At 39.3% G+C, this 22046-nt stretch overlaps 1 long non-coding RNA gene across 4 annotated transcripts in view; it reads right to left on the reverse strand.

The window, feature by feature from the left end:
* LOC135966776 (uncharacterized) overlaps positions 1 to 22046 on the reverse strand; it is a 407986-nt gene that overhangs the window by 291024 nt on the left and 94916 nt on the right. Inside the window, exon 3 of one of the 4 annotated variants that reach the window (XR_012422034.1) lies at positions 21322 to 21930. The exons of the other annotated variants lie outside the window; for them this stretch is intronic. This is a non-coding gene — a long non-coding RNA (uncharacterized lncRNA). Of the gene's footprint in view, positions 1 to 21321; positions 21931 to 22046 lie in introns of those variants that run through there. 4 annotated transcript variants of the gene reach the window in all.

Genomic DNA, 22046 nt, shown 5'->3' on the forward strand with positions numbered 1-22046 from the left:
GGGAATAACCAAAATCAGTGCAGAACTAAATGAAATTGAAACAAAGAAAAACAATACAAAAGATAAATGAAACAAAAAGCTAGTTCTTTGAAAAGATAAATAAAATAGATAGAACATTAGCAAGATTAACTAAGACAAGAGAGGGCCAGGCATGGTGACTCATGCCTGTAATCCCAGCACTTTGGGAGGCCAAGGCAGGCAGATCACCTGAGGTCAGTAGTTAGAGACCAGGCTAGCCAATATGGTGAAACCCTAACTCTACTAAAAATACAAAAATTAGCTGGGCATGGTGGCAGGCACCTGTAATCCCAGCTACTCAGGAGGCAGAGGCAGGAAAATTGCTTGAACCCAAGAGGCAGAGGTTGCAGTGAGCTGAGATTGTGCCATTGCCCTCCAGCCTGGGTGATAAGGGTGAGACTTCATCAAAAGGAAGAAGAAGAAGAAAGACGAAGACGCAGAAGAAGAAGAAGGAGAAGGAGAAGGAGAAGGAGAAGGAGAAAGAGAAGGAGAAGGAGAAGGAGAAGGAGAAGGAGAAGGAGAAGGAGAAGAATCCAAATAACCTCACTAAGAAATGAAATAGGAGCTATTACAACTGACACCACTGAAATACAAAAGATCATTCAAGGCTACTATGAACACCTTTATGCACATAAACTATAAAACCTAGAAGAGATGGATAAATTCCTGGAAAAATAAAACCCTCCTAGTTTAAATTGGGAAGAATTAGATACCTGCAACAGACCAATAACAATCAGCGAGATTGAAATGGTAATTTAAAAAATAACAATAAAAAACAGTCCAGGACCAGATGCAGTCACAGGAGAATTCTACCAGACATTCAAAGAATAATTGGTACCATTTCTATTGAGCCTATTCCACAAGATAGAGAAAGAAGGAACCCTCCCCTAATTCATTCTATGAAGCCAGCATCGCCCTAATAACAAAACCAGGAAAGGACATAACCAAAGAAGAAAACTACAGACCAATATCCTTGATGAACATAGACGTTAAAATCCTTAACGAAATACTAGCTAACCAAATCCAACAACATATCAAAAAGATAATCCACCATGATCAAGTGGGTTTCACACCAGGGATGCAGGGATGGTTTAACATATGCAAGTCAATAAATATGATGCACCACATAAACAGAATTATAAACAAAAATCACATTATCATCTTGATGAATGCAGAAAAAGCATCCAACAAAATCCATCATCCCTTCATGATTAAAACTTTCAGCAAAATTGGCATAGAAGGGACATATTTCAATGTAATTAAAGCCATCTATGACAAATCCACAGCCAACGTAACATTGAATGGAAAAAAAGTTGAAAGCATTCTCTTGAGAATGGGAATGAGACAAGGATGCCCACTCTTACCACTCCTCTTCAACATAGTACTGGTAGTCCTAGCCAGAACAATCAGACAGGAGAAAGAAATAAAGGGCATCCAAATCGGTAAAGAGGAAATCAAACTGTCACTGTTTGCTGATGATACGTTTACCTTGAAAACCCTTAAGACTCCTCCAGAAAGCTCCTAGAACTGATAAAAGAATTCAGCAAAGTTTCTGGATACAAGATTAATGTACACAAATCAGCAGCTCTTCCGTACACCAACAGAAATCAAGTGGAGAATCAAATCAAGAACTCAACCTCTTTTACAATAGATGTAAAAAATAGTCATAATAAAATACTTAGGAAAATACCTAACCAAGGAGTCAGAAGACTTCTAAAAGGAAAACTACAAAACACTGCTGAAAGAAATAACAGACGACACAAACAGATGGAAACACATCCCATGCTCATGGATGGGTAGAACTAATATTGTAAAAATGACCATACTGAAAAAAGCAATCTACAAATTCAATGCAATCCCTATCAAAATACGACTATCATTCTTCACAGAATTAAAAAAAAGATGATTTTTAAATTCATATGGAACCAAAAAAGAGACCACATAGCCAAAGCAAGACTAAGCAAAAAGAAGAAATCTGGAGGCATCACACTACCTGATTTCAAACTATACTATGAGGCTACAGGCACCAAAACAAAGTAGTACTGGTATAAAAATAGGCACATAGACCAATGGAACAAAATAGAGAACCCAGAAATAAACTCAAATACTTACAGCCATCTAATCTTCAACAAAGCAAACAAAAACATAAAGTGGGGAAAGGACACCCTTTTCAACAAATGGTGCTGGGATACTTGGCTAGCCACATGCAGGAGAATGAAACTGGATCCTCATTTCTCTCCTTACACAAAAATCAACTCAAGATGGATTAAGGACTTAAATCTAAGACCTAAAACTATAAAAATTCTAGAACATAACATTGGAAAAACCCTTCTAGACACTGGCTTAGGCAAGGATTTCATGATCCAGAACCCAAAAGCAAATGCAATAAAAACAAAGAGAAATAACTGGGACCTAATTAAACTAAGAGCTTTTGTATGGCAAAAGGAAGAGTCAGCAGAGTAAACAGACAACCCACAGAGTGGGAGAAAATCTTCACAATCTATACACCTGACAAAGGACTAATATCCAGAATCTACAACAAACTCAAACAAATCAGTAAGAAACAAACAAACAAACCCATCAAAAAGTGGGCTAAGGACATGAATAGACAATTCTCAAAAGAAGATATACAAATGGACAACAGACATGAAAAAAATGCTCAACATTACTAATGATCTAATGATCAGGGAAATGCAAATCAAAACCACAATGTGATACCACCTCATTCCTGCAAGAATGGCCATAATCAAAAAAAAAACAGTAGATGCTGGCATTGATGTGGTGATCAGGAAATACTTCTACACTGCTGGTGGGAATGTCAACTAGTACAAGCCACTGTGGAAAACAGTGTGGGGATTCCTTTAACAAAAGGAATGAATTAACAGCATTTGCAGCTACCTGAATGAAATTGGAGACTATTATTCTAAGTGAAGTAACTCAGGAATGGAAAACCAAACATGGTCTTGAGAGGTGACAGCATGCTGGCGGCCCTTGCTTGCTCTCGGTGCCTCCTCGGCCTCAGCACCCACTCTGGCCGTGCTTGAGTAGCCCTTCAGCCTGCTGCTGTACTGTGGGAGCCCCTCTCTGGGCTGGCAGAGGCCAGAGCCGGCTCCTTCTGCTTGCAGGGAGGTGTGGAGGGAGAGGAGTGGGCGGGAATGGAGGCTGTGCAAGGCGCCCGCAGGCCAATGCGAGTTCCGGGTGGGTGCAGGCTGGGCGGGCCCCACACTCACAGCACCCGCGGGAGCCACTGGCCCCAGACAGTGAGGGGCTTAGCACCTGGGCCAGCAGCTGCGGAGGGTGCACCAGGTTCCCCAGCAGTGCCGCCCTGCCTGCGCTGTGCCCAAATAATCCCCAGGCCTCAGCTGCCTCCCCACGGGGCAGGGCTCTGGACCTGCAGCCAGCCATGCCTGAGCCCCCCAACCCTATGGGATCCCACAGGGACTGGCAGGCAGCTCTGCCTGCAGCCTGGACGCAGGATCCACTAGAGGAAGCCAGCTGGGCTCCTGAGTTGGGTGGGGACTTGGAGAACTTTTATGTCTAGCTAAAGGATTGTAAATGCACCAATCAGCACTCTGTGTCTAGCTCAAGGTTTGTAAATGCAGCAATCAGTGGTCTGTATCTAGCTAATCTAGTGGGGGCTTGGAGAACTTTTGTTTCTAGCTAAAGGATTGTAAATGCACCAATCAGCACTCTGTGTCTAGCTCAGAGATTGTAAACGCACCAATCAGCACTCTGTCAAAACAGACCAATCAGCTCTCTGTAAAATGGACCAATTAGCTCTCTGTAAAATGGACCAATCAGCAGGATGTGGGTGGAGTCAGATAAGGGAATAAAAGCAGGTTGCCCCAGCCAGCAGCAGCAACCGGCTGGGGTCTACTTCCACACTGTGGACGCTTTGTTCTTTCGCTCTTTGCAATAAATCTTGCTGCTGCTCACTCTTTGGGTCCACACTACCTTTATGAGTGGTAACACTCACCGCGAAGGTCTGCAGCTTCACTCCTGAAGCCAGTGAGACCACGAACCCACCAGAAGGAAGAAACTCCAAACACGTCCGAACATCAGAAGGAACAAACTCCGGACACACCATCTTTAAGAACTGTAACACTCACTGTGAGGGGCTGCAGTTTCATTCCTGAAGTCAGTGAGACCAAAAACCCATCAATTACGGACACAGTATGGTCTCACTGATATGTGGGAGCTAAGCTATGAGGATGAGAAAGCATAAGAATGATACAGTGGACTTTGGGGACTTTGTGGGAAGAGTGGGAGGGGGCAAGGGATAAGAGACTACAAATACGGTGCAGTGCATACTGTTCAGGTGATGGATACACCAAAATCTCACAAATTACCACTAAAGAACTTACTCATGAAACCAATACCACCTGTACCCCAATAACTTATGGAAAAATAAAAAAATAAAAATAATAAATCTCAAGTGACTACATAAATTCAACTTATAAACCTGAGCTATGATCATTACAAAGTTAGTTTAACAACTATGCTCATAGGCTTTCTTGCTACTATGAAATTATTTACTATTTATGTTTAAAAATTATGGAAATAGTATTCTTCATAAAACTGAAAAGTAAAGACTTACTTGGCACTTCAGAATAAATTAGATCTTGACCTGCCAGGGTGTGTCCAGAGGAAGGTAACTGAAGTGACAGGGATCTTAAAATTATGTAGCGTAAGAAACATTTAAAGCATCTTGGAAAAAAGTAGACTTGGGGAAGATATAATTCTTCAACTGTTTAAAAAGTTTTCATGAAAAGCAGAATGAGCTTATTCTGTATGGCTCCAATGAACAAAAGTTGGACAATGGATGGATGCTACAGTGAGGAGTTTAATTCAGGATAAGAAAAAAAGTTCTAAAAATAGAGCTGATAAAAATGGAATAGACAACCTGTTAGGTGGTGATAACTAGGCTGAAAAAGTATAACAGCAACTGTAGAGATGTGGTAGAGGAGATTCTTACACCATCTGGGAAGTAGGACTAGGATTAGAACACTTGCAATGTCCTTTCCAACTCTAAGGTTCTGGATTCTGGACTCTGGCTCCCATATTCCCCCACTCCGAGTTTTTTTGTTTGGTTGGTTGGTTTTTTCACTATAGTTAGGATGATTTGTCTAAATCAGAACTCTGATTTTCTCACTTTTCCACTTAAATCCCTTCAGTAGCTTGTCATTTTCCTTAGGATGAAGTTAATATGCTTCAGCATGACCCTACTCCTTCACTCTATCCCTCTTCCTTTCCACCTACCACCACCACTGGCGGATCACCTCTGCATCATTATGTACCTTTCTCCCACCTCAAGAAAATAGAAAAATAACAGTACACCAAACCTAAAGCAAGAAGAAGGGAGAAAATAGTAAAGATTAATGTGGAGATAAAGGAAATAGAACATAGAAAAACAATTGAATCAATGACCCCAAAAGTTGATTCTTTGAAAATAACAACAAAATTAACAAATCTTTCGTGAGACTGACCAAGAAAAGTAGACAGAAGATTCAACTTACTAAAGCCAGAGATGAAAGAGACCCCACCTCTTTCATACTACTGACTTCACAGAAATAAAAGGAATAGAACACTATGAACAAATGTATACCAAGCTAGATAACCCAGATGAAATGGCGAAATTGCTAGACATACACATGCTACTGAAACTGACTCATGAAAAAATAAAAAACCTAAATAAATCTATAATAAGCAAAGAAAATGTCAGTAGTGACACAACTTCCAACAAAGAAAAACTCATGTTCAGAGGGTTTCACTAGTGAATTATACCAAATATTCACAGAATGAACACCAATTCTTCTCAAACTCTTTCAAAATTAGGGCCAGGCTCAGTGACTCACACCTATAATCCCAGCACTTTGGAAGGCCAAGGCGGGCACATCACCTGAGGTCAAGAGTTCGAGACCAGCCTGGCCAACTTAGTGAAACCCTATCTCTACTAAAAATAAAAAAAATTAGCTGGGCGTGGTGGTGGGCGCCTGTAGTCCCAGTTGCTCAGGAGGCTGAGGCAGGAGAATCGCTTGAAACCAGGAGGTGGAGGCTGGAGTGAGCCGAGATTGTGCCACTGCACTCCAGCCTAGGTGACAGAGCAAGACTCCATCTTGGAAAAAAAAAAAAAAAAAGAACAGGACCTATCCCTGGATGGGTCAGTTGGTAATGACTCAGAGAAGGCAGAGCTTACTTTCAGCTTCTCTAGATGGCTGGACTCCTGTTTTTGCTCTGAAATTAAATGGGACAGATGGCTAGGCTCTGCTGTCTGACAAAACTTACTGGCTGAGCTCTGCTATCAGGCCGAGCTGCACAATTGGTGCTACAATGGCTTCTGATCAGGCAGGGCCATAGGGTGTATTCCCTGGTCAGACGGTACTGATATTTGAGTTCAGCAGCTAAACAGTGTTGCAGGAGGGACCATGAGGTTAGGTGGAGTCATTGATTGGGATGGATGGAACCAGCTGCTATGCTTAATAGCAATGGATGGTTGAGGTTTGCTGCCCTGCCTAAGTGAGTCCTTGGGTGGGCTTTAAGGTTGGGCTGAGAACTATTTAAACTCCTGCGTATGGCAGATCTAGCCTTGGCTCTTTGCCAAATTTTGCTGCAGCGGTTGTCCCCCTCTGTGGGTGGGGTTTGGGGATGGGCTTTGAAGATGCTTTAAATGCAGTTTGAACTTCTGGGTGTGGCAGAACTAGTCCCTACCCTTTGCTGAAATTTGCTGCAGTGATCATCTTCCTCCTTGAGTGGAATCCCTGGGTAGGGTCTAAGGCAGGTCATGGAGGCTGACCATCTAGAGACTCAAGCTAGGTAGAGCATTACATCACATCTGTTAGCTGGTACCTCTGATTGGGCGCCACCGCTGACAGATACACTGAGTTACCACCGACACTGCTTTGTTACCACCTCTTTGCTTTGTTTCTACCTAACCCCAAGTGGTCTAGCCGTGCTGTTTCCCGCTGTATTTCCATAAAGTAAAACTGGAAAGGGCTTTCTGGGAAGCATCTCGGAAGCCTAGGGAAGTTGGATGTCCTCCTTTGGCTCTATTTCTCACTGTAGAAATCATGGGTCCTGGGGAATACCCTCTGTGTGGCACCGTGCCAATTTGCGGGAGTGGAAAGGGTGACGTGGTTAATGTCTTATCCTTTTAATGTCGTTTCTATTTCTCTTATCCTTTTAATGTCGTTTTTATTCAGTTCTGGGGACAATGCAGGCAACTTCAGCTTATACCCAAAGTTTGGGACTTTTACCAAGGTGTTTTTTTGTTGTTAGTTGAGCTTTCTGTTGGGCGTAGTGAAGCCTCGGACCTTCTATTCTGCCATTTTGCTGCTATCACCTACCTGCAGCTTTTAAAGTGTTTCACTACAGTTTCTTGAAAACCACTTCTACTTTGGTCTTCATGATATTTTCATTGCCTTGGCTTTCAAAGCTTCGTGCTAGCTTCTCCTTTTTTCCTCCTTCCATGAAGCTGGCTTCTAAATCAGCTCTGTTAGCACCATCTACTTTTCTTTCCACAGTCCCTCAGTCATAAAATCCTGTCTGTTTTTCTTGTGTCCTGTCTTTTGAATCTCTCTTTCCTTTCAATTCCATTGTCAAAAGTCAAATCCAGGCCCTCACTGACTGGTGCCTTAACAGTTGTCCTCTCACTGGCTATCCTTCCCCCAAGGTGTTTCTCCAATTCTTTGAAAAGCTTATTGGCTTAAGCACTGCCTTGTTGCCTTTTTCCTGCCCAGAAATCGTTAATGTTCAGGCACTCAAGAGTGTCTGATGTTATACAGTGCCTTCTGCTTCCCGCCTTTATTTACTTTTATTTTTTTCATTTTTATATAGGTAAAATTTTTAAAGTTTATTTTAAAAATTTTTTGTAGTGTACAATCAAGGGGTTTATATTCACGAAGCTGTGCAACCACCACTATCTAATTTTTATTACATCACTTCTCCCCACAAACCCAGGAGCAGCCACTTCTCATTCCCCTCTCTTCCGGCATCCTTTTCCATTCCCTGGCAACCACTCATCTTCTTTCTGTCTCTGTATTTGCTCATTCTGGATATTTCATATGAATGCAGACATATAATATGTGGCCTTTTATGTATGTCTCTTTTCACTTAGCATAATAATTTCAGGGTTCATCCATATTGTATCATACATCAGTACTTTATTACTTTTATGGCTGAATAATATCCCATTATAAGAATATACCACGTTTTGTTATTCATTCATCAGTTAATGGGCATTTGGGTCATTTTCACCTTTTGGTTGTTGTGAATAGTGCCGCTATGAACATTTGTGTACAAGTTTTTGTGGACATATGTTTTTCAGTTCTCTAGGGTATATACCTAGGAGTGGAATATGGTAAATATATGTTTAACTTTTTGAGGAACAGCCTAACTCTTTAACAGAGCAGTTGCACTGTGGTTCTACTTACTTTGACAGGATAATTCTTTTGTTTGTTTGTTTGTTTTTTAGACAGAGTCTTGCTCTGTAACCCAGGCTGGAGTGCAGTGGCGCAATCTCAGCTCACTGCAACCTCTGCCTCCCAGGTCCCAGTTCAAGCAATTCTCCTGCCTCAGCCTCTCAAGTTGCTGGGATTACAGGCATACTCCACCATGCCCAGCTAATTTTTTGTATTTTTAGTAGAGATGGGGTTTCACCATGTTGGCCAGGCTAGTCTTGAACTCCTGACCTCAGGCAATCTGCCAACCTCGGCGTCCCAAAGTGCTGGGATCACAGGCGTGAGCCACTGCACCCGGCCAACAGGATAATTCTTAATCATTTTCTTTATATAGACTGTTTTTCAATATGCCTTCCATTTTTATGCTTCCATATACCTCCCTAGAATTATCTTCCCTTTCTCTATGACTCAAAGTCCTAGGCATCTCACGAACATTTTCCCAATTGTCACAGCCTTTGGTGATTGGATGACTTAGTACTTAGAACATTCTTTTAATTCTTTAATTCAGTAAATATGTATTGAGTCATTCCTGTGTTTTAGGAGATGAGAATACTGTGATGAATAAGACAGGGTACCATCTGTCAAATAGTTCTGTGTGTGTACGTGTGTGTGTGTGTATGTGTGTATGTGTGATAAGATGTCCAAGATAAGCCTCATGGAAATCACAAAGCAAAATCTATCATAGATGCATAAAATAAAAATATAAAGGATTCAAAGCAACCTGCTACAGAAATCATCCAACCACAAAGAAAGATAGCAAGATAGGAAGAAAGAAAGTATCTATAAAATAACCAGAGAGTAATAAAATAACAGTAGTAGGTACTTACCTATCTATCATTACCAAATGTAAATGAATTTAATTCTCCAAAGAGAGTGACTGAATGGACATTTTAAAGAGACTCAACTACATGCTGTCTAAATGAGATTGACCTCACCTTTAAGGATACACATAAACTGAAAGTGAAGGGATGGAAAAATGTATTTCATACAAATGAAAATCAAAAGAGAGCATGGATAGCTATACTTACATAAGACAAAATATACTTTAATCAAAAACTATAAAAAGAGACAAAGAAGGACATTATATCATGATAAAAGAGATATAACAATATATCCCAGCATCAGAGCACCTAAATATATAAAACAAATATTAAAGAATCGAACAGAAGCAATAGATCTCAATACAATAAGAGTAGGAAACTTCATTACCCCACTTTCAATAAGGGACAGATTATCGAGACATAAAATTAATAAAGAAACACTGGACTTGAAGAACACCTTTAGACCAAATGAACCTAACATATGTAAAGAACATTCCACCCAAACACACACAAAACATTCTCCTGGATAAATCACACATTCAACCACAACGCAAGTCAGCACATTTAAGAAGCCCGAAATCATACCAAGTAGCTTTTCCAATCACAATAGTATGAAACCAGACATCAATAACAGGAGGACTTTTAGAAAATTCACAAACACATAGAAATTAAACACTATGCTCCTGAACAACTTATGTCAATAAATAAATTAAAAAGAAAACAATATCTAAAAATACCATGAGACAAACAGAAATGGAAACAATATACCAAAACTTACGAGATGCAGCAAAAACAATTCTAAAAGGAAATTTTATAGCAATAAATGATTACATCAGAAAAGAAGAAAGGTCTCATCCAAGCACAGTGTCTCACGCCTGTAATCCCAGCACTTTGAGAGGCCGAGGCGGGTGGATCACGAGGTCAGGAGATCAAGACCATCCTGGCTAACATGGTGAAATCCCATCTCTACTAAAAATCCAAAAAAAATTAGCGGGCACGGTGGCGCGCACCTGTAGTCCCAGCTACTTGGGAGACTGAGGCAGGAGAATGGTATGAACCCGGGAGGTGGAGCTTGCAGTGAGCCAAGATTGTGCCACTGCACTCCAGCCTGAGCGACAGAAGGAGGCTCCATCTCAAAAAAAAAAAAGAGAAGAAGAAGAAAGATCTCAAATAAACAACTTAATGTTACACCCCAAGGAACCAAGTAAATAGAGAAAAACAAAGTAAGCCAATGTTCACAGAAGAACAGAAATAAACAATAGACCATAAATAAATGTGAGGCTAGAAAAACAATATAAAATATCAACAGAACTAAGAGTTTGCTGTTTTGAAAGGATAAACAAAGTTGGCAAACCTTTGGCAGACTAAAAAAAATAGAGGACTCAAATTAATAAAATCAGAAAGTGGAGACATTAGAACTGATGCCACAGAAATACAAAGAATCATAAGAGACTATTATGAACAACTCTATGTTCATATTAACTGTTAATGTTAGTTTAACAGCTCATAGTTTATAAAAAAAAATTGGACAAATTAGAAGAAATTAATGAATTACTAGACATATAAACCTACTAAGACTGAACCATCAAAAATAGAAAATTTAAAAAGGTCAATAGCAAGTAAGGAAATGTAATCAGTAAAAAAAAACAAAAAACAAAACAAAAAAACTCCCATCAAAGAGAAGCCCAGGATCTGATTGCTTTACTGCTGAATTCTACCAAACATTTAAAGAAGAACTAATACCAACCCTTCACAAACTCTTCCAAAAGGCAAAGAGGAGCTACTGCTTCCAAACTCTTTTTACAAGGCCAGCATTATCTGATCCTAGTGCCAGACAAGAACATCACACACACACACACAAGAAAAAAAAAAAAATTACAGGCTATATTATTGATTAATATAGATGCAAAAATCCTCATCAAAATACCAGCAATCCATATTCGACAACACATTAAATGAATTAATCCAACACATTAATGGATTACTTATTTGATCATAAATCCCACTTACGATTAAGTGGATTTTTATCCCTGAGATGTAAGAATGGTTCAACAAACACAAATCAATAAATGTGCCACATCACATTAACAGAATGCAGGACAAAAACCATATGATCATCTAATATGATTCAAACAAAAGCATTTGACAAAATTCAACATCCTTTCGTCATTAAAAAAACTCCAAAAATTAGATATGGATGGAATGTACCTCAACGCAATAAAGGGCATAAATGATAAGCCAAAAGTTAACATTACATTCAATAGTGAAAAGCTGAAAACCTTTCCTCAAAGATCTGGAATAACACAAGGATGCCTACTTTTGCCATTTCTAGTCAACACAGTATTGGACATTCTTGCTAGAGCAGTAGACAAGAGAAAGAAATAAAAGTCATCCAAATAGGAAAGAAAGAAATGAAATTGCCACTATTTGCAAATGACATGATCTTATATATAGAAAACCCTAAAAATTCCACCACAAAACTGTTAGGACTAATAAAAAACACAGTAAAGTTGCAGGATACAACATCAACATACAAAAATCAGTAGAATTTCTAATACTCTAACAATGAGCTTTCTGAAAAAGAAATCAAGAAAGCAATTCCACTGATAATAGCCACAAAATAAAATAAAATAAAATTCTTAGGAATAAATTTAACCTAGTAGGTAAAAGAAATGTACCATAAAAACTACAAAAAACTGATAAAAGAAGTTAAAGAAGACACAGATTAATGATGTAATATCCCATGTTTGTGGAACCAAATAATTAATATTGCTAAAATGTCCCTGAAGCAATCTACAGATTTAATGCAGCCTCTATCAGAATTCCAATGTCATTTTTCACAGAAATTTTAAAAATCTAAAATTCATATGGAACCACACACACAAAAAAAACAAATAGCAAAGGCAACCATGAGGAAAAACAACAAAGCTGTAGACATCACACAAGCTGATTTCAAGCTATATTACAAAGCAGTAGTAATTAAAGCAGCATGGTACTAGTATAAAAGTAGACATACTGAACAATGGAACAGAATATGTGCCCAGAAATGAACATTTATATGTATGGTTGATTTTCAACAAAAATGCCAAGAATACACAATGAGAAAAGAACAGGCTCTTCAATAAATGGTGTTGGGGAAACTGAATATTCAGACGTAGAAAAATAAAACTGGATCCTTATCTCATGCCATATATGAAAATCAACTCAAAATGGATTAAAGACTTAAACATAAGACCTGAAACTGTAAAGCTACTAGAAGAAAATATTAGAGGGAAACTATATGGCATTGTTCTGAGCAATGACTTTTTGAGATTTGATCCCAAAAGTGTAGGCAATGAAAGCAAAGATGAGATTACCACAAAATAAAAGACTTCTGCACAACAAAAGAAACAATTAACAGATTGAAAAGACAACCTAAAAATTGGGAGAAAATATCTGTCAGTCATACATCTAATAAGGGGATAGTCTCCAAAATATACAAAGAACACAAATAACTCCATAAAATGAAAACAAAACAAATTTTAGAAATGATAAATATTTGAAGTAATAGAAATGTTAATTAGCTGATATAATTATTCCACATTGTATTCATAAATGATAACATCATTTTATATCCCCAAAATATATATAAGTATCATTTATCAATTTACAATATAAATAAATAAGCTTCAGGAAGACAGAGGAGAATAGGGAACATTCTTGGATTTTTTTCCTCATATTCATAGTTCTTTAGTGATTCTGATAAAAGAACCTATAGAGAGAAAAAGTAAGCAACCGAAAAGAACCAAAAGTTGTTTTCACTTAGAGGCTACCTCAGAATCCTAATCCTGTTATCCTTCATTATCTAATTTTTTTAACAAGAAAGATTTGCAAATTCTCATCCCCTAAAATGTTAATTATTTTCCAATATATGCAATTTTTCTGACATGAATCACTTCTTTTCCCTTCGTTTGACCATGGCAGGAATCTAAAAGGGAGGACAGAGGAAGAAAAGCAAGGGAAATCTCAGATCTGTTTTACTATTTGCTAATATGTAGAAAAAGAAATAAGTAGAGGTTCCTCTTCAAAGGGACTTTCCTCCCAGTCTAATTGAGAATAGATATTAATCTCTCTTAGAAGCATAATTTACTCAAAGACCTGTGCTAATATTCTTAAATATCTGCCAGCTGTAATAAAGAAATCAATATACTCTGTGTTCTTAGTCCCCACATTTTAACCTAGATATTTGCCCTGGCATGCCTGAACCAGTCCAAGCAAGGGTTAGGTCACAGCCTATTTCTTTTCCTTATTTGGAAGTGTTTTTGCCTCTCTCAGCATTCCACAAGTTACTTCTTCTCTTCCTTTGTTCTCTCCTCTGCCTTTGCCTGTTTTGGGAAGTTCTAAGTTGCTAGCCAATCGAGTCAAGTACAGAATGTGAGGTCCTGTTCCAGCCAACAGAAACCAGACACTGCAGCAGGGTGGATGTGTCAGGTTATAAATGACCCTATCTTCTTTGTTCATGTGTGCTCTCATGGCAAGACTGCTAGTGAGCAGCACCCTTTCTGCAGAAAGTAAACTAGCCTTGTTGAGAGATCCTTTGTCTCAGTGTTGATTTTTGTGACACCAAGCACCCATTCCCAAAATAATACAGTCACTAAAATTACACTTACAGATTTTCTGCAAATTTCCAGAGTTATCTTTACTAGCCTTGCTCATTATTCCCACTTATAACCTAGTTTTTCTGTTCATCTTTTGCTAAAATTGCCATTACAGATTTCACTTTTTACTATAGAAAGTTTCTCTAACTAATATTTTACAGATAATTAACGTACCTTGATTTTCTTTTCTTATATCCCATCAGGAATCACTTGGACATGAGATTATAGATATGGCACAGAATAATGAAAATACTGGAAAAAGACAAGCTGCCATTCAATCTCAGCATTCAGTGCTTGAGTGGGTAAGACCAGTCCACTTTGGTATCTGATGCAAGCAGTTTCCCATACAAAATCATCTGATTTATAAGTAACTCAGCCACAGGAACCAGCAAGGAAAACATACACACCCAGAATCCATGCCCCAGTCAGAACACCTAGAAATGACTGGCATCAATGCATTACTTGTTACCCCTCTTCAGTGAATGTAAAGGAGTAACTCATATATGCAAGTGGCTTATCAGCTGTAGATACTAAGTTTAACAACCAAGAGACTGGTATTTGTTGTTCATTTAATAAATTTTCTGCCCCATTCCTTCCAAAAAGCAAAACGAGATATTTATCTCTAGCGTTCAAAGTTGGGAGATAGTATACATCTGCCACAGAAACAGTTCCATGATTTGCAGCATTTGAAATGTTGGTATTTGCTAGTGTTTAGAAAGTAGGCATGAGTTAAATGAACATAAAGATAGATGATCAGGATCTTAGCTCTACCACTCAAGCTATGTAACCTTGGACAAGTAACTCAATTTTAGCAATCCTCTTTACTAAGAAATAAATAAAACCAGGAATCGTGGTGCATGCATGTATTCCAGCTACTCAGGAGACTGAAGTGGGAGGACTGCTTGAGCCCAGGAGTTTCAGACCAGCCTAGGCAACATAGTAAAACCCCATCTCTACAAAAAAATAATAATAATAAAATAGAGAGGCCTGGTAGCTCACGCCTGTAGTCCCAGCTACTCGAGAGGTGAGGCAAGAGAATGGCTTGAGCCCAGGAGTTTGAGACCACCCTGGGCAAAATAGGAAGACCCTATCTCAAAAAACAAAAAAAAGTGGGGGACACGACCAAGATGGCCAAATAGGAACAGCTCAAGCCTCCAGCTGCCAGCGTCAGTGACACAGAAGATGGGTGATTTCTGCATTTTCAAATGAGGTACCGGGTTCATCTCACTAGGTCGGTGCTGGTCCGTTGATGCAGCCCCACCAGCGAGAGCTGAAGCAGGGTGAGGTATTGCCTCACCTGGGAAGCACAAGGGGGAAGGGAATTCCTTTACCTAGTGAAAGGAAATTGAAACACACAACACCTGGAAAATCGGGTAACTCCATCCTAATACTGTGCTTTAACAAGGGTCTTAGCAAACGGCACACCAAGAGATGATATCCTACACCTGGCCCAGAGGGTTCCACACCCACAGAGCCTCCCTCATTGCTAGCACAGCAGTCTGAGATCTAACTGCAAGGCAGCAGGGAGGCTGGGAGAGGGGCGCCCGCCATTGCTGAGGCTTAAGTAGGTAAACAAAGCTGCTGGGAAGCTCGAATTCGGTGGAGCCCACCACAGCTCAAGGAGGCCTGACTGACTCTGTAGACTCCACCTCTGGGGACAAGGCACAGCTACACAAAAAGCAGCAGAAACCTCGGCAGAGGTAAATATCCCTGTCTGACAGCTTTGAAGAGAGCAGTGGATCTCCCAGCACGGAGGTTGAGATCTAAGAACGGACAGACTGCCTGCTCAAGTGGGTCCCTGACCCCTGAGTAGCCTAACTGGGAGACATCCCCCACTAGGTGCAGACCGACACCTCACACCTCACACAGCTGGGTACACCGCTGAGATGAAGCTTCCAGAGCAAGAATCAGACAGCAACACTCGCTGTTTGGCAATATTCTATTTTCTGCAGACTCCACTACTGATACCCAGGCAATCAGGGTCTGGAGTGGACCTCAAGCAAACTCCAATAGACCTGCAGCTGAGGGTACTGACGGTTAGGAGGAAAACTAACAAACAGAAAGGACACCCACACCAAAACCCCATCAGTACATCACCATCATCAAAGACCAAAGGCAGATAAAACCACAAAGATAGGGAAAAAGCAGTGCCGAAAAGCTGGAAATTCAAAAAATCAGAGCGCTTCTCCTCCTCCGAAGGAATGCAGCTCATTGCCAGCAACAGAACAAAGCTGGACAGAGAATCACTTTGACGAGTTGAGAAAAGAAGGCTTCAGTCCATCAAACTTCTCAGAGCTAAAGGAGGAACTATGTAACCAGCGCAAAGAAACTAAAAACCTTGAAAAATGATTCGACGAATGGCCAACTAGACTAATGTAGAGAAGTCCTTAAAAGAACTGAGAGATGAAAACCATAACACGAGAACTACGTGACAAATGCACAAGCTTCAGTAACTGACTGCATCAACTGGAAAAAAGAGTATCAGTGATTGAAGATCAAATGAATGACATGAAGTGAGAAGTGTAGAGAAAAAAGAGTAAAAAGAAATGAACAAAGCCACCAAGAAATATAGGAATATGTGAAAAGACCAAATCTACGTCTGATTGGTGTGCCTGAAAGTGACGGGGAAAATGGAACCAAATTGGAAAACACTCTGCAGGATATCATCCAGGAGAACTTCCCCAACGTAGTAAGGTAGGCCAACATTCAAATTCAGGAAATACAGAGAATGCCACAAAGATAATACTCGAGAAGAGCAACTCCAAGACACATAATTGTCAGATTCACCAAAGTTGAAATGAAGGAAAAAATGTGAAGGACAGCCAGAGACAAAGGTCGGGTTACCCACAAAGGGAAGCCCATCAGACTAACAGCAGATCTCTTGGCAGAAACTCTCCAAGCCATAAGAGAGTGGGAGCCAATATTCAACATTCTTAAAGAAAAGAATTTTCAACCAAGAATTTCATATCCAGCCAAACTAAGTTTCATAAGTGAAGGAGAAATAAAATACTTTACAGACAAGCAAATGCTTCGAGATTTTGTCACCACCAGGCCTGCCCTACAAGAGATCCTGAAGGAAACACTAAACATGGAAAGGGACAACAGGTACCAGCCATTGCAAAAAACATGTCAAAATGTAAAGTCCATCGATGCTAGGAAGAAACTGCATCAACTAGTGAGCAAAATAACCAACTAATATCATAATGACAGGATCAAGTTCACACATAACAATATTAATCTTAAATGTAAACAGTCCAATTAAAAGACACAGACTGGCAAATTGGATAGAGTCAAGACCCATCAGTTTGCTGTATTAAGGAGATGCATCTCACATGCAGAGACACACATACTCTCAAAATAAAGGGATGGAGAAAGAGCTACCAAGCAAATGGAAAACAAAAAAAAAGCAGGGGTTGCAATCCTAGTCTCTGATAAAACAGACTTTAAACCATCAAAGATCAAGAGACAAATAAGGCCATTACATAATGGTAAAGGGATCAATTCAACAGGAAGAGCTAACTATCCTAAATACATATGCACCCAATACAGGAGCACCCAGATTCATAAAGCAAGTCCTTAGAGACTTAAAATGAAACTTAGAATCCCATACAATAATAATGGGAAACTTTAACACCCTACTGTCAACATTAGACAGATCAAAGAGACAGAAAGTTGACAAGGATATCCAGGAGTTGAACTCAACTCTGCACCAAGCAGACCTAATAGATACCTACAGAACTCTCTACCCTAAGTCAACAGAATATACATTCTTCTCAGCACCACATCACACTTACTCCAAAATTGACCACAAAATTGGAAGTAAAGCACTCCTCAGCAAATGTGAAAGAACAGAAATTGTAACAAACTGTCTGTCAGACCACAGTGCAATCAAACTAGAACTCAGGACTAAGAAACTCAATCAAAACCGCTCAACTACATGGAAACTGAATAACCTGCTCCTGAATGACTACTGGGTACATAATGAAATGAAGGCAGAAATAAAGATGTTCTTTGAAACCAATGAGAACAAAGATACAACATACCAGAATCTCTGGGACACATTTCAAGCAGTGTGTAGAGGGAAATTTATAGCACTAAATGCCCACAAGAGAAAGCAGGAAAGATCTAAAATTGACACCCTAACATCACAAAAGAACTAGAGAAGCAAGAGCAAACACATTCAAAAGCTAGCAGAAGGCAAGAAATAACTAAGATCAGAGCAGAACTGAAGGAGATAGAGACACAAAAAACCCTTCAAAATTATCAATGAATCCAGGAGCCGGTTTTTGAAAACATCAACAAAATTGATAGACTGCTAGCAAGACTAATAAAGAAGAAAAGAGAGAAGAATCAAATAGATGTAATAAAAAATGATAAAGAGGATATCACCACCGACCCCACAGAAATACAAACTACCATCAGAGAATACTATAAACACCTCTACGCAAATAAACTAGAAAACCTAAAAGAAACGGATAATTTCATGGACACCTACACTCTCTCAAGACTAAACCAGGAAGAAGCTGAATCCCTGAATAGACCAATAGCAGGCTGTGAAATTGAGGCAATGATTAATAGCCTACCAACCAAAAAAAGTCCAGGACCAGATGGATTCACAGTCGAATTCTACCAGAGGTACAAGGAGGAGCTGGTACCATTCCTTCTGAAACTATTCCAATCAATAGAAAAAGAGGGAATCCTCCCTAACTCATTTTACGAGGCCAACATCATCCTGATACAAAAAACCTGGCAGAGACAAACAAAAAAAGAGAATTTTAGACCAATATCCCTGATAAACATCGATGCAAAAATCCTCAATAAAATACTGGCAAACCAAATCCAGCAGCACATCAAAAAGCTTATCCACCATGATCAAGTGGGCTTCATCCCTGGGATGCAAGGCTTGTTCAACATGCACAAATCAATAAACATAATCCAGCATATAAACAGAACCAAAGAAAAAAAACCACATGATTATCTCAATAGATGCAGAAAAGGCCTTTGACAAAATTCAACAGCCCTTCATGCTAAAAACTCTCAAAAAATTCAGTATTGATGGAACATATCTCAAAATAATAAGAGCTATTTATGACAAACCCACAGCCAATATCATACTGAATGGGCAAAAACTGGAAAAATTCCCTTTGAAAACTGGCACAAGACAGGGATGCCCTCTCTCACCACTCCTATTCAACATAGTGTTGGAAGTTCTGGCTAGGGCAATCAGGCAAGAGAAAGAAATCAAGGGTATTCAGTTAGGAAAAGAAGAAGTCAAACTGTCCCTGTTTGCAGATGACATGATTGTATATTTAGAAAAGCCCATCATCTCAGCCCAAAATCTCCTTAAGCTGATAAGCAACTTCAGCAAAGTCTCAGGATACAAAATTAATGTGCAAAAAATTACAAACATTCTTATACACCAGTAACAGACAAACAGAGAGCCAAATCATGAATGAACTTCCATTCACAATTGCTTCAAAGAGAATAAAATACCTAGGAATCCAACTTACAAGGGATGTAAAGGACCTCTTCAAGGAGAACTACAAACTACTGCTCAGTGAAATAAAAGAGGACACAAACAAATGGAAGAACATACCATGCTCATGGATAGGAAGAATCAATATTGTGAAAATGCCCAAACTGCCCAAGGTAATTTATAGATTCAATGCCATCTCCATCAAGCTACCAATGAGTTTCTTCACAGAATTGGAAAAACTGCTTTAAAGTTCATACGGAACCAAAAAAGAGCCTGCACTGCCAAGACAATCCTAAGTCAAAAGAACAAAGCTGGAGGCATCACGCGACCTGACTTCAAACTATACTACAAGGCTACAGTAACCAAAACAGCATGGTACTGGTACCAAAACAGAGATATAGACCAATGGAACAGAACAGAGCCCTCAGAAATAATACCACACATCTACAGCCATCTGATCTTTGCCAAACCTGACAAAAACAAGAAATGGGGAAAGGATTCCCTATTTCATAAATGGTGCTAGGAAAATTGGCTGCCCATAAGCAGAAAGCTGAAACTGGATCCTTTCCTTACTCCGTATACGAAAATTAATTCAAGATGGATTAGAGATTTAAATGTTAGACCTAATACCATAAAAACCCTAGAAGAAAACCTAGGTAATACCATTCAGGACACAGGCACGGGTAAGGACTTCATGTCTAAAACACCAAAAGCAACGGCAACAAAAGCCAAAATTGACAAATGGGATCTCATTAAACTAAAGAGCTTCTGCACAGTAAAATAAACTACCATCAGAGTAAACAGGCAACCTACAAAATGGGAGAAAATTTTTGCAATCTACTCGTCTGACAAAGGGCTAATATCCAGAACCTACAAAGAACTCAAACAAATTTACAAGAAAAAAACAAACAACCCAATCAAAAAGTGGGCAAAGGATATGAACAGACATTTCTCAAAAGAAGACATGCATACAGCCAACAGATACATGAAAAAATGCTCATCATCACTGGCCATCAGAGAAATGCAAATCAAAACCACAATGAGATACCACCTCACACCAGTTAGAATGGCAATCATTAAAAAGTCAGGAAACAACAGGTGCTGGAGAGGATGTGGAGAAACAGGAACACTTTTACACTGTTGGTGGGATTGTAAACTAGTTCAACCATTGTGGAAAACAGTATGGCGATTCCTCAAGGATCTAGAACTAGATGTACCATATGACCCAGCCATCCCATTACTGGGTATATACCCAAAGGATTATAAATCATGCTGCTATAAAGACATGCACATGTATGTTTATTGTGGCACTATTCACAATAGCAAAGACTTGGAATCAACCCAAATGTCCATCAGTGACAGACTGGATTAAGAAAATGTGGCACATATACACCATGGGATACTATGCAGCCATAAAAAAGGATGAGTTTGTGTCCTTTGTAGGGACATGGGTGCAGCTGGAAACCATCATTCTCAGCAAACTATCGCAAGAACAGAAAACCAAACACCGCATGTTCTCACTCATAGGTGGGAATTGAACAATGAGATCACTTGGACATGGGAAAGGGAACATCACATACCGGGGCCTATTATGGGGAGGGGGAAGGCGGGGACGGATGGCATTGGGAGTTATAACTGATGTAAATGACAAGTTGATGGGTACTGACAAGTTGATGGGTGCAGCACACCAACATGGCACATGTATACATATGTAACAAACCTGCAAGTTGTACATATGTACCCTGGAACTTAAAGTATAATAAATAAATAAATAAATAAAAATAAAAATAAAAAAATAAGAAAACAATTTGTGGCTCTCCCACATCAGTAGGGAGCTATGATTCAATTCAATTTTTTTTTTAGAAAGGTGCAAAATGTGTCTTAAATGGATTCTAAACAAGTTGGTGACTCACCTGTGAGGAACTTTTCGGAAAACATTGTAAAATCTCACGCAGCAACTCCTCTATGTTCTAACCCACTTGTAACGTAAGGAAACAATGCAGTTCTTTCTTCTAGTGTTGTCTTGAAATAAATCATTAATGCTTGCCTCTAAGTGAAGAAGATGCCAGGTTTCCCAGATACATTTAAAATTTTTGAAGACACTGTCTTCCGTAAAACCAAAGAAGGAAAAGCATTTCATTGGTGAGGCAAATCAGATTAGGTCACATCATCAATGATCTGTCGTCCCTGGAATCTTCAGCCTGGGCATCCTCCACATACAAACAGCAATGGTTTGCCACGTTCAAAGAGCAGAAGACCATGAAGTTGAAAATGAGAACGTCAAATAAAGAACACCTTGAAAAGAACAGCATGAGTTGTAAAAAGCATGCCAAGGCTGGGGAGTTCAGCTGGTAGACAACTGTTGAGTTTAACTTCAGCCTTGACTTCCTGCCACTTATCAACTGCAACATTAGTTTCAAGCACAACACACAGAATCATCATGTAGTAGAGTACAACCGGAATTCTTCCAGAGCAGTGAGAAATTTATTTGCACTGGAACTAGTAAATATTATATCTTCACCCTTAAAAATAACCAGGAAAAGGGGTGATGAAAATGAATAGGAAACTTCTCATTTTTCTCTTATGTATCTGCTGTAATTTCCTACAAAAAACATTCCAAAAGAAAAAATACAACAAA

This window comes from Macaca fascicularis, chromosome 13 (genome assembly GCF_037993035.2).
Source record: "Macaca fascicularis isolate 582-1 chromosome 13, T2T-MFA8v1.1".
Taxonomy (NCBI): domain Eukaryota; kingdom Metazoa; phylum Chordata; class Mammalia; order Primates; family Cercopithecidae; genus Macaca; species Macaca fascicularis.